General features: G+C 41.1%; 1 protein-coding gene across 4 annotated transcripts in view; it reads right to left on the reverse strand.

The window, feature by feature from the left end:
- Positions 1 to 13,787, reverse strand: part of NCALD (neurocalcin delta) — a 439,751-nt gene that overhangs the window by 187,795 nt on the left and 238,169 nt on the right. For all 4 annotated transcript variants that reach the window (XM_061171579.1, XM_061171578.1, XM_061171576.1 and 1 more), the window contains one exon: positions 1,605 to 1,654. The gene's annotated coding sequence lies outside the window, so the exon portion shown is untranslated. The remainder of the gene's footprint in view (positions 1 to 1,604; positions 1,655 to 13,787) is intronic.

Raw genomic sequence — 13,787 nt, forward strand, 5'->3', positions numbered from 1 at the left:
TTTCCTCATATATTTATCCAATCATTTATTTATATCAGAATAGATAGTTATCAGATTTGGGTTATACCTCAATACTAGTTACTTATCTTGTGGTTCAAATTGTTCCAATTTTGGCCATTGGGAGAACTTTCAGTTGGCTCCTGTATCCTTTCGACATACATTGTGTCACAGTCATCATTATGAGATTTTGTTTTTGTTTTACCTTTTTTCTTTTAGTACTTCCTTACTTTCTGGCACTATAAGATACTCCAGGCTCATTTTGCATATTTCTTGCCCCAGTCCTCAATCAGCCATTTCTCTGGTTCTTTTTATTGGGAAATAATATTGAAACCAAGATTTGAGTGGTAAATATATTTATTGCTACTGGAGCATTATTGCTTCTAGGCTAAACCAGTTTTTCAATCTCTAAATCTGGAACCTCAAAATATCCCTATATGTTTAATATATTTTAATTTATTCAACAAACATTTTATAGAGATTACCACATGCCAGGCATTATTTTAAGCATTTTGTAAATATTCACTCATCTAATTCTTGTAATAACCTCATAACAACAACAACAACAAGAGAGGTAGTTTTATTAGCCCCATTTTATGGATGGAAAACCCCAGGCACTGAAAGGTTTGGACCTGTGCCCAAAGTCATGCAGCTAGTAAGTGGCAGAGCCAGGACCTGAACCCAAGCATCTGGCTCCAGATTTGGGGCACTAACCAGTGCACCACATTGCCTCACACTAGTGAGGACCTCCAAGAGCATAAAATTGATGAATTAATTAATCCACCCATTCATTCTCCAACAAATTTCTCTTATGTGCCCGTTAGGTGCTAAACTCTCTGCTAGATGTTAATTGGTGCTTAATGCCATTTGAGATACTTCTTGCACTATGGCCCAATTTAAAATGGAAGAAGAAGCTGTTGTAATGTGCCCCTTGAGAGGACTCTGGCAGCTGCCTGGGATGAAGATGGTACATAAAAAACACTCCACTAGGTGGCTGCAGATATACTTTATTATGCTACGGGCAATATTCAAGAGTGATAAGCAGTGCCTTATTTATTTAATTTCTGTCCATTATCCTTTTCACAAATTTTAAGGAGAGGGTTTATTATCTTTCCTGTATATGAAACTCCCATTTTTTTTCCATAAATTTATTTACTTATTTATTTATTTATTTTTGGCTGCGTTGGGTCTTTGGGGCTGTGCGCGGGCTTTCTCTAGTTGTGGTGAGTGGGGGCTAGTCTTCGCTGTGGTGTGCAGGCTTCTCATTGCGGTGGCTTGTCTTTGCCGTGGAGCACGGGCTCTAGGCACGCGGGCTCAGTAGTTGTGGCTCGCGGGCTCTAGAGCGCAGGCTCAGTAGTTGTGGCACACAGGCTTAGTTGCTCCGCACCATGTGGGATCTTCCCGGACCAGGGCTCGAACCCATGTTCCCTGCATTGGCAGGCGGATTCTTAACCACTGTGCCACCAGGGAAGCCCCAAAACTCCCATTTATTATACTACTATTCACTGACAAAATATTTGAATGAAACTGTCTCTGGTGAAAACCACTGAACAGAACTGAGATTTCCATTTACAGCGATTGAAAGAAAATTTAAAATGTATACTTACTTTATGACTGCCGCTAGTGGGTGGTTCCAAGGGACCAAAGCTGAGATGATCTAAAAGAAAACAGGCAAAATAAATATGTTGAATGAAATAATCTTAAAGGATTTTTTAAAGGTCATTTATCCCCACATATTTACTGGCAGAACTCTGCGAGGCATCCCATGACTTGGCCTTAGTTATCAATAACCCTTTTGGGGAAGGGAGTGCAAGTGGGGTAGGGGTAAAGCTCTCCAGAAAGGACTTGCCTAGAAAAGGCATCAGAGGCAGAAATGGGGAGTCTGGCATTGACCTCTTGTTGATATTTATAAACTCCTTGGAAGAGAATACTGATCCAAGGGAAGGGACAGTCAGGAACACGGGTCTTCATTTTGCACTTCAGAACAAGCACCAAATGAGCCTCCTTTTAGATGTATCAAAGTTTAGGTACATTCCGAAAAGAATTAGCAGACACAGTGTCATAATGTAACAATAAGAAATCACGATAAATAGGTCAATAAGTGAGATTAATGTATTGGTTAGATTCATAGTTCAGAAGAAAGGAATGATCAAAGCTGTTAGCCCAGGAGGAGGCTGTATGGGAGGGAGCCTGTGAGAAGCCCGGCTCAGTGTGTCTGACTGAGAAGGCTTGGAGGAAGGGGGTGTGGTCTGCTGAATCCCATCTCCAATGGACACGGGGAGGGGGCGGTCTCTCAGATTGTGTTTCTCGCATTTATAACCTCTCTTTGAGAAAAAGTGTATTTTAGAACTCTGGGAACACTAGTTTAGACAATCTAATTCGTCTACCTACTACAGTTTCAAAACTATCAACAGGGTCAAAGCCCTCTTGGGAGATCTGTAAAAAAAGGAAAAAAAATTCCCAACTCATATCATTTAATTCTTAAATATCAGAGTGTTACTTGTATTAGGAATAAGTACCAAGAAATGCACAACTTGGGGGTTTCTAAAAATCCTCCTTATTATTAAAAAGAATCAATTGGAGTAATTCGAGAAGAAAAGATGTTCCAACTGACATGTTAGAAAAAAATAATATTCTACCGATTTCTGTGTATTTGATGATGCACTAATCATTGCAAAATGCATCTCAGTCAATAAACCAAGGACTCATATCTCTCCAAGCATTTAACAGGGAACTGAATACAGTTAAAGCAGAACTAGGAACTTTACCAAAGAGTTAAGAGATTTGTCCCTTTGAACATAGTTAGAGGCGATATATTTCAGTGGTAAGGACCCTCAGGCAATACTGAACCTCTGGATGTACCACAAATAATAGTTATTACGCATTTTTAGTTCTGGCAATATAAGAATTCTGATGTAAGACAGATTCTTAATTTTTTCTTACTACAATAATCTGTACATTTTAATAATATAGATATTTAAAAGATATTCTGGCTTAATATAATCTTTCCAAGCATGATTTTTTTTAACTAAAACAAAAAATCTGTGAAATGGTTTTTGTATATTTTCCTTTATCTCATAGTTACTTTGTTAACATATAAGCGCATTACAATTTGAAAAGTGATATTTTAGGCTTTTTCACTGTTAAGATGTGGAATTAAGTCAAATGAATTCACAGTGTTTTACATTTTAGAATATATATAGTTAACTCTGTTTCAGAGCTTCAGATTTTACTGAAAACAAAACAAAACACAGATGCTGAGTTAAAGTGGCAAGGTGAATAAATAAGCAGTTTACCAGAGCTGACCAGACATAGGGCCCCAAAGGCTTTCTTTAGTGTCAGAGTGGACAGGCCATTAAAAACCAAGCCTGTCGCTGGCATCCAAGTCAGCTGGGTGAGACCAGGAGAAGAGTACACCACCCGAGAGGTATCAAAGCTCTGTCTGTTCTCTACGCCACTGGACAAGTCTCACTGATTTGCTCACAGAGGCACACTGAAACAGCCTATCTTACCTATTTTTTCTCAGCGATTGATAAGAAAATGATGGAGGTGGGGTGGAAGGGGCAAGGACACATGGGAAAGCAGGTGTAAATAATCCACAGGGTATATATGCATTGTTTATATAATAGCTGCTTTCATTGAAACAGATACAGAAGAGAAATTTTGTAGACTACATGCATATCTTGCTAATTCAAACGATCATGTCAGGGAGACAAGGGGATAAGGGAGAAAGAACACAGGTGTGGAAGTCAGGAATCCTGGGGTCTAACCCCAGCGTGGCCGTTAGTTAGCAGGGGGCTAACTTTGGAGCAGTCACTTACCATCACTAGATCTCTATACTCCGAGAATGTATGTAATCACTCTAAAATCCCTTTTGACATCCATTTCAAGTTGGTTCTTACTTTTCCTTTAAGATCTCTATCAGGAAGTTTATTGTTTATGAACAAATGAATACGCACAGCCAAATTAGCTTTTTCAGAAGGCTGAAGTGAATCCTTTTTTAATGGTGATAGTGCTTAAAATAGTCACCGTATATACTTTGGTTTGCATACACAAAGTTCAAGGTCTATGATATGAAAGTCTGAAAACATTTGGATGAAAACTGCTTTAAAAGGTTTTAAATGTTATATGAAGATATTGTACAGTTACCAACACCATTTAACCATTATTTCTAACTACCTGATCAGTCAGCCATACCATTCATGCTAACAATGAATGAAATGGTTTCTGGTCTTAGTGTTGGTATCTAATTTTTTACCCAAAACATGGCATTTTCACTGAGCAGTATATTCTGACAAGTACTTATAAATAGAATCAAATGGCTTTTTACATTTCATTTTAATTTGATTTAATAAGTCTAGTAATTTGAATTTCAGCATCTAACCCTAACTTTCCTCTGCAAGTGAAAAAGGCTTAATATTTATTCATTTAGAAAAAACTGTACCATGCTCCAAAACACAATTCAACGGGAAACAGATGATATTCATCCTCTCAGGGGCACTTAGCATAAGCTAACTATATTCACAGTACAGCTGACCATTTATAAACTCAGCTACCATCACAACCAGAGAGCTGTGTCAATGGCAGTCCATTCATTTGTCTGAAGTAAAAAGCCATGAATCCTGCTAGGGTGGAGGCCACGTCTGAACATCATGCAATCAACACTGGCTCTACTTTACACAAATGTTTAATAAAAATATCTTAAAGCACTTCATTGTCTTGTTTTCTACTTTTAGACTGAGTACTTAAATGAGGATTAATATAGTTCTTTCTACTTCAGGAAACATGGACGTTAAGTATGGAGGGAGCAGATTTAATAGGAATCCAGTTTCCCTCAAAGGACCATTGCTATTGCCCCTGTTTCTCAGGGCACAACCTCACTTGGGGTAGGTGCTCTCCTGAGCTTCCTTCAGATGCCACGATTCATTCTGGTGCCATGACTCTGGGGCTCTAGTTGTGAGGAACAGATATTTTTCTCATTTCTTTCTCAGACCTGGTCATAAATTCAAAAAGCACATTATGAGAAAATAAAAACAATAATAGCACAAAGAAACCAACCTGATTCCAGAGAAGAGAGATCCACTAAATAGGGGGTTAAAGAAATGTCTTATTCAGCTAACTGGTCAGTCAACAACAGAGAACTGACGAGCGCAGGAATTCCAGGCCACCTGCAATGCCCCTCTTGGGAGAAAGGCGGGCTGGCTCACAAGCAGAAAACTACAGTCATCCAATAGCCACACATAAGGGGTATGTGTTTATCCATTCATTCAACAAACACTAATTTAGCATCCACTGTGAGGCAGGGGCTAGCCCTAGAAATGAATGACATGACTTCACCCCTAAGGGGCTCACTGCTAGACAGGGCAAGCCAGCTAGTCCCTTATGACAGACAAGCAAGCAAATAAACTAATGAAAAGGGGAGCAGTTGGAGGACAGACTCATACAAACATGGGCAACCAATCTGAGCAACACCTCCACGCACTCCTCACTCCTTCCTTTCCCTGTCTTATGGCTGTTCTCGTTAGTGATTTGTCATTAGCCCTGTTGCCACTTGATGTCATCTATTTATTTGTTTCTGTTTGGTTGTCTGCCCCCCCCCAACTCAAGTATGTCCTTGATTTCTTGGGTTCACTGAGGTAAACCAGCCCCCAGAAGAGAAAATGACACCTAGTAGGTGCTCAGTAAATATTTGTTTACTAAATGAATGTATTAGTGAATAAACATCATAGAAGTTACTCAGAAAAAGGAATGACTGTCAGAAAAAGGAATGACTGTCTAGGAGGAAATGAGGTTGAGTTCTTATAAAAAGCAATTAAATTTTGACAAAGAAGAAGCTGAGAAGTCAGTTGAGAGAAATTGGCTTAGCAGGTCCTCAGAAACACCCAGCGATAGGTCTGTGGAGAACAATAGGTAGTTTTGTCTGTCCAGTGTCCTGTCCTCATGGCTTTGGTGGGGCGGCCAACCCCAGACTTCACTCTTCTTACCACGGGGGAGGGCCCAAACCCAAGCTGGGCCATCTGAACCTCCCTCGTGGGCATTCAGAGGCGACAAGACAAGAGGCTGTGCGGTCAGCAGCGCAGCACCTCACAGGATGGTTTACTCACTCGTTCTTGCTTTGAAGACCCTCAGTTGCCCTGGTTCCCGCATTCCCCAAGGCCTCTTCCCTCAGTTCTATAAGCTATTTTTTTCAGGCTCAAGTCAGTAATCTCCGTTTATTTCTGTTGGTCACATCCAAAGCTCTCTATGACCACAGGGTCTGATTAAAGATGAATGTGGCTTACAGGGACTCTCAGGAAAGAATTTTTCTCGAACACTGACCATGTGCAGGTACTGGGCTAAGCTCTCTATAGGAGTTTTCCAATTTAATCAACAGAACCATCTCTATGAGTGCCCATCCCCACTTTAAAAATGAGGACACTGACATTTACAGATGTTAAGTAAAGTGTCTGAGCTTAGCTCAGAGGGGCACAGGTGAGCTGACTGAGGTAGCCAGATCCCAAAGGGAGTTTGGATTTTATTCTGAGTGCAACTTATTCTCCCATTATTCCCATAAGAAAACATATCAAAGAAAACAAACCTAAAAAAACAAGGAAAATAATTTAACAGATATTTTCATGTCTATTAATGCCGAAGCAGCTGACAAAGTGCTATACTCTTGCAACGCTGGGCTGCAAACTGAATGACAATCCAGGAACCGACTGGAAAATGATCCTGCCAAAAGCTTCACACAGCAACTGTTCTATGAATCCTTAGCAGATATGAACTAAGAAATGGACAATCTCTCCAAGATCTTACGAGGCAGAGACAATGACCCGCATTTTATACGAGGAAAATGAAGCTCAGAGGGGTCCATAACTAATTAGGTGGAAGAACCGGGATTTATGACCAGGCTTGTCTGACATCAAATTTCAGTCATAACCATCATGCCGCACTTCCCCCAGATTCAATTTAATAAAATACCATGTTGTTTGATCAACATTACTGAAGAATTATGTAAGCCTCCTGCACCACAGAGATTCTGTAAAAAAAAAAAAACTTTAAAATATATACCTTGTTGGATGAAAATTTTTCACATTTTCTGCACTTTGTATACCAAATGCCCATGTTAATCACATGAATATGACTGATTCCATGTTGCTGCCCTCATGCACTTTGAAATGTAAACACCTGTTTGCTCCTAAAGGAAATGGGCCTATATTACAGACTCAGAACACTGTATTATTATTTTAGTTTTCTGTGTTTTATTTTTTTCCTGTCTCTTTATTCACTTTCGAGACTTTATTTCTTGCAATTTTCAGTGTGACTGCCTCTTGAAACTTTTCCCTGGATAGTAACATGCTATTTGTTACTTACTTGGGATTAAGAAACCTGACAACTTTGTTTGTTAGCATTCTTAGTAAAAGAAGAATAAAGAGAAGCCAAGCAAGGAATATTAAATGCAGAAACAAAGGGCTGTGGAAGATAATGTGGCCTGGGGGCCTGACTTCAAAGGGCAGGCTTGCAGGGTTTCCTCAGAGGAGGGTAGGGAATGAGCTAGAACAGAGAGCAGAGGCCAGACCGTGTAGGACACGGATCATCCAGAAGGTCCTTCTGAGTTGGCAGTTTATAACACAGGGCACACTCTTTTATGGGAACAGTATTTTACATGGTGGTTGGGTTGTCAAACCATTCTTTAAAATCTTATTTAATCTATTATATACACGAAACGTTTTCCCCTCGATTCTATGAGAAAGTGAAATAGGAGCAAGAAATCAGAAAGTCAGGTAAATATTGTAAGGCCATAGCCTCTAAAAGAAAAAGGAGGAGGAGGAGGAGGAGGGGCAAAGGAAGGAAGGAGGGAAAGAAGGGAGGGAGGGAGCGAGGGGGGGAGCGGTGTTTCCTTGGTGGGGGGGTGTAGGAGGGCAGATCCAGGTTTGTGGTGTCTGAGCTTATACAATTAGAAGCCCTTTTTAAATAAATACAAATTATAAAACAAAATTAAATATAAATGGGGATATTTTTTAGAATGAGAAAAGTATATTATAGAAATTACAAATTTTAATAACTGAAAAATAGCTTAGCATAATAATATATGTTTAGTAATTAACTACCAGATACATGTATTTATGGAAGTGACTGTAAAATCACATAAATATATCTTATTAAGCCCATATAAAATGTATCCCCAACTCAGCTTCCCCTGACTGATGCCAAAAATGCCTCTGGCTATGCCAACACCTCTCCACGTGAGGGTAAAGGCAATCACAGTGGAAAGAGACAGTGCTCTTAACCAACCGTAGTCAAAATCTCCTTTGAAAATCTTACAAAAACATGTGACCAAGGGAGCCCAAGGCTAGGGTGCCTTAAGCATCCGAGCTCAGGGTAGATCCTGTGCCTGTCCCTCCTCCATGTCCGCCCTATTCCCGTGATCAGAGGGCCCTCTTCCTCTCATAAAGAGGAAGCAGAAAAGAGTCCATGCTCCTGCTTTAATCAGTCAGGAGAGCTCGGGTCTCCTGATCCAGACTCATCAAAACGTGCCACCTCCCACAAGGCACACAAGGGAAGCTGTGCAGCAAGACGATTAGCAATGTGGATCCCACTGGAGTTTTATGGGGTCTTGGCTCTACATCTTCTCTCTGAGATAGTCATGAAAATAGCTGCGCCCAAATCTTCCTTCATCAGCACCAGTGTGCATGTGTGGGGCATGGGTGTGTCCCACACACCAGGACATCAAGTGCAGCCAGGACATCAAGTGCTCTGGCCATGACTTCAACTTTTCCTAGTCCAGGAAAGTGGTGACATGGCTGGTCTGGCAGCCTCTATTTGTTTCTACTGCAAAGCTTGTACAACTCCTTTTTTGCAGGTTTCGCCAGTGACTTGGCCTTCTGAACTGGAAGCTCCTTATCAGTGTCATATAATCAGGAGCAGGCTGTGCCCCCAGCATCAGTGTTTCTGGCATCACTGAGCCTGAAACCAGCCTGGACCATTCCACCAACTTTCTTTATGGGTCTTGGGGTCAGCCAGCCCACGGCAGATTCAGTACTATCTGTATTCCAAGGATCAGTGAACAAGTGAATGTCCACCCCAAGGCGAAAGGGGCATTTACTACCCAGTGGTGATTTGGACTTTACATGAGAAACTGGTCGATGACCTAGAGCATCTCTGTTATCTGAGGTCTGGGTAAGAAGCCAGAACTCCTCCCTTAGAGCTAGGCTGGGCCCTTGTCCACAAGGGTGGCTGGGTCATGCTGCCGGTCCTAAAGCACCCTGTGTGCATCTGAAGTCAGAAACTCTGCCAGAAAAATGGAAAGTGGAGTCGGGGAGCAGAAAGAACTCAGGGCCGGGGACTCGAGTGAAATGTGTGTGACTCTATGTCCTGAGCTGTGAAACAGTCACAAACATTATTTGGCAAGAAATAGGAACATGCGTGACTGTATCTCCTAACAGATGTCTCACGTGACAATAATCTTTCTTTCCTCTCTCTTTCTTCTGTTTTTGTTTGGTTGCTTTTTGCTGTCTCTTCTTTCCTTTTAGCACAGCTCCTCTCATTTGTGGGTACAGGCAGGTCCCATGCAGAGCACGTCACATACAGTATCTCTTTTATTTCACATAATAGTCCTAAAAAGGAGGAATCATTGTTCTTATTTCACACATGAGGGAACAGAGGCTTTGGGAGGTGACAGCTGTATTAATGGGTACGCCAAGCCTGTTCTATTAGGAACACTCAGTATCTTTTTCTTGATAGACAGATGCCATCATAGGCTAGAGTAGAGGTCTTTCCTTCTGCACCCTGCGTCACATCCTGCCCGCCCCTCTGCTTTCTGCTGCAACTGGAGGACGGGTGGAGGGGGTGCAGACTCCTCTGGGGCTGGCAGTGCTCTCCTAGGTACCTTCCGACTTTCTGCCTCCAGTCCTTCCCCAGTGCTGGGGCCCTACAGTCTGCAGGTGCAGCCAGGAAGCACAGGGGACAAAAGCTCCGGGATGGTTCTTAGCCAGGGGAGAGTGAGACTGGATGGATAAATGCCCTGCTGTCCTCCTTACACAACTCCCAGAGACAGTCTAAAGCAATCACATCCCTATTTGCCTACTCAAATGCCTGCCTCAAAATTTGCTTCTGGCGGGGAAATCAAACTAAGACATCTTCCAATGATCCCCTTAATTCCATTTGCCTTGTTAGCAGACCTTCTGCTTCGATGTACATGCATTTTATATGGCTATCAAGCTTCTCAAATGAAGGAATTTCTTCCCACTGTTTTTCATTAACCAGTCATTTCCCTTAACTACACCGCCTTTTAAAGAAAAGGGATGCAAGAGAAACAAGCACGCTATAAACATCTCCCTCTTCCTCTGCTCAGAATCCTGAAGCCCAGGCTCAAAGTCCCATTAAGAGGAGAGCTCATCAGAGCTACTGACAACACCTCTTACTTTGTTCAGGTGGGAAGCAGACACCTGAACATACTGTAATAAAACAAAACTTAAATGATAATCTGACAAGTTAATTAGTTAGAAAATATTATTTTGCTGTCAGATATTTAGGCATAAATCAGAGGCAGTTCATATAAACGACTCTAAGGTTTACTTTTACACAAAAAAACTATCTAGAATTTTTCCCCTTGGCATTGTTAATTTTCTATTACCTAGAAACAGCATTAATAGCAACAGTTTTTCTTCCATCTCACACACACGCGCACAAATACACACACACACACCCCTTGAACCTCACACTTGCTAAAATTCAATGATTCTGGATCTCCTTCCACTAGAAGTGGAGAGACTTTTGCTTGTATCTCCACCCTGACCCTGGACCACTGTTGTAGGCTGAATAATGGCCCCTCAAATATGTCCTAATCCCCAGCACCTGTAAGTGTTATATGGCAAAAGGGACATTGCCGATATGATTAAACTAAGGATCTTGAGATGGGGAGATTATCCTGCATCATTCAGATAGGGCCAGTGTAGTTACAAGGGTCCTTATGAGAGGGAGGCAGGAGGGTCAGAGTCAAGGGAGAAAGCAGTGAAAGCAGAGGTTGGAGTGACACAGTCAGGAGCCAAGGAATTCCAACAGCCTCTAGAAGCTGAAAACGGCAAGGAAATGGATTCTCCCCTCAGACGGAGCCTCCAGAAGGAACCGGCCCTGCTGACATTTTGACTTTAGCCCACAGAACTGATTTCAGACTTTTGACCTCCAGAACTATGAAAGAATAAATTTGTGTTGCTTTGAGTCTCTAAGTTTGTGGTGTTTTGTTACAGCAGCCATAGGAAACTGATACTTTTCATTCTGTTACTTCACTTCTATGCTGACCTAACCAGCACCCCTTTGCTCCCCTCCTTAAACCTACACACTGCATCCAAATGCGAAATTAGACAGTAGTTTCCTCCTCATCAACCCTGAATGACATGTCCTGGGTGTTGCAGACCTCACAGCACTAGGAACCCTGTACCATGAGGACAAGAAACACTTGCATACAAGGGGTAAGATGTACAGAAGCAATCAGATTAGGACAGCAGTGGGGGCTACAGAAAAGGATTTAGGAGTCATTGGCATATGGGTGACGGTTGAAGTCAAACCACAGCTATGCCACATAAATATATGATAGCGGCCTTGGTAGAACTAGGAAGTGGATAGGGGGTTTAGTTTGCAAATGATACCCTATCAGAGATCCATAGAAAATTAACAAAAGAAAATGTGATCCGGAGTATAATTTTTACAAATTTTTCTTGACCTGAAATGCAATCTCAGATAGCTGATGAAGAAGATTATGTCTCATTTAGAGGAAAGCAAGCCTCAAAGGAAGCTCTTGAGTTCTGTTATTAGGCACAAGGATACAAATATCGTTCTTACCCTCAAGGAGATCACAGATAATTTCATTATAATGTAATCTGTGGTACGATAATGGCATCCCCAAGTGTTACGGGCGGGGGAGGGGACAGTTGGTCCAATTTACAGACTGAAGAAAACCCTATTGGAGGAAGGAATAACTAAGAGGAGTTTTGAAGGATGAAAAGAACAGGGAGAGAGAGGGGAACATTCAAGGCAGAAGAAACAGCACAAAATAGTGGAGGTAATTAAATGAATATGAGTAGGTGAGTTTCCCCAGGAAGATAATGCATAATGGAAAAAAAAAAAAAAAGAGGAGCAAGGACAGAGCCCTGGAGAGGAGGAAGGATTAGAGAAGGCAAAGGAAAAGAAGCCCACGAATTAGTCCAAAAGGAAAAAGAGGAGCAGGAGGGAAGTCTGGGGGGAAAAAATCGATGAGGGTAGATAGAGAGCTTCAGGTAGGCAGGAGGTGAGGAAATAACTGCTAAAAGGACCAGAGGAAGCCATGAGGGAATTTTCACAGAGCGGATTCACTGGATGATGCGAGTAAACACCGGATTGCAAGAGGCTTTCAGGTAAACGGAAGTAACGAAGTAGAAGTAGATGCACCATGTTCACTCTGCCCTTTCCAGTTTCTTGGTTGAGATAGGAATGAGAACCATGCCTACTCGTCAGGTTTTTAAACTTTGGAGACCAAAATAGGCTTCATAAGCTGGCACTAAAAAGACCAGATAAGATTTAAATACACAATGAGAAGATAAGAATCAACTTGGACCATCCTCCTCAGACTAAGGCAAAGCTAAAATAAGTGGAAATATCACCACAAGAACAGTGGGGCAAGCTGGCTGGGGAGAAGAAAAACGTTTTAAAAGTATGAGGCTACATATTAAAAAAATTATCAAAGAAGTCTCAAATTAAAGATCCCAAGAAGAAATAAGGAGATCTGGAAGCACATGAACTAGAGAAAGAAGTGGGAATAAGTTACGAAGTTTAAGACAAAGAAGTAAATTCTACATCAAAGGGGAAAAATTAATAATTAAACAAAATATTATGAAAACTACAAGGTAAAAAAATAAAGAATTAAAGCTCATCTTAATTGATGAGATGTCTGGAATGCAGACTAGTTTTAACAAGGCACGCTTCTGTAAATCACACAGAAGCTAAATGCACACAAACCAGTGGTGAGTGTTACTAAGTAGGTTCTTAGTTCTGAAGAATTAAGACACAGTGATAAAGTAGAAGACAGAGGAATATTTTAAAAACCCAATTTCCATAGTCACTTTCAAATTTAGCAAAAATTTCCTAAGGACTGACCTAAGGGGACAGAATTACATTTACATGATAGCATAACTTAACAGCAATAAACACAAAATGGAAAATTGAGTTTAAGGAGGATGTTAAAATGTTCTTTTCATGCAACCCAAGTGGCCAGATAAGATGTTGATGGATCTAGTATAAAAGTGAAGAGCTTAAAATCCACAACAGAAAACAAGTGATTAAAATGGTCAAGGAAAATAAAGAACAAGAGGAAAGGAATCATTCGTGGTGTCAAATGCTGTCAACAAGCCCAGTACAATGAACACTGAGAACTAATCATTCCAGTTAGCAGGACGGAGGTCACTGGGGACCTTAACGAAAGGTTTTGGTAGCTTTCTGGTTACACATATTTGAATAATCTTATGAAGAAAAGATCAAAACTGTACTATCAGGATGGGCAGGGAAAGAGCATGATGCAACTCAGTCTTGTCATTTCTAATCATTTCCTGATAGTAATTTCTTTGCCAAACAAGCAAAGAAATAATGGTTAAATTTGCAAGTGGCAACAGAAACATGCAACAAGTAATTGCATCCTGAAAAAGTCTAAATAATGATAATGACCTACAGTGTATCCTCAAGCCTGAAGCTGAGGTCAGACCTTCACCTTGCGCTGAGCACAGGCACATGACCCCACAGATCCCTGGTAATTACCTGTGATCACCAGTGACTGTCTGGCC

Source organism: Eubalaena glacialis, chromosome 17 (assembly GCF_028564815.1).
Source record: "Eubalaena glacialis isolate mEubGla1 chromosome 17, mEubGla1.1.hap2.+ XY, whole genome shotgun sequence".
NCBI lineage: Eukaryota > Metazoa > Chordata > Mammalia > Artiodactyla > Balaenidae > Eubalaena > Eubalaena glacialis.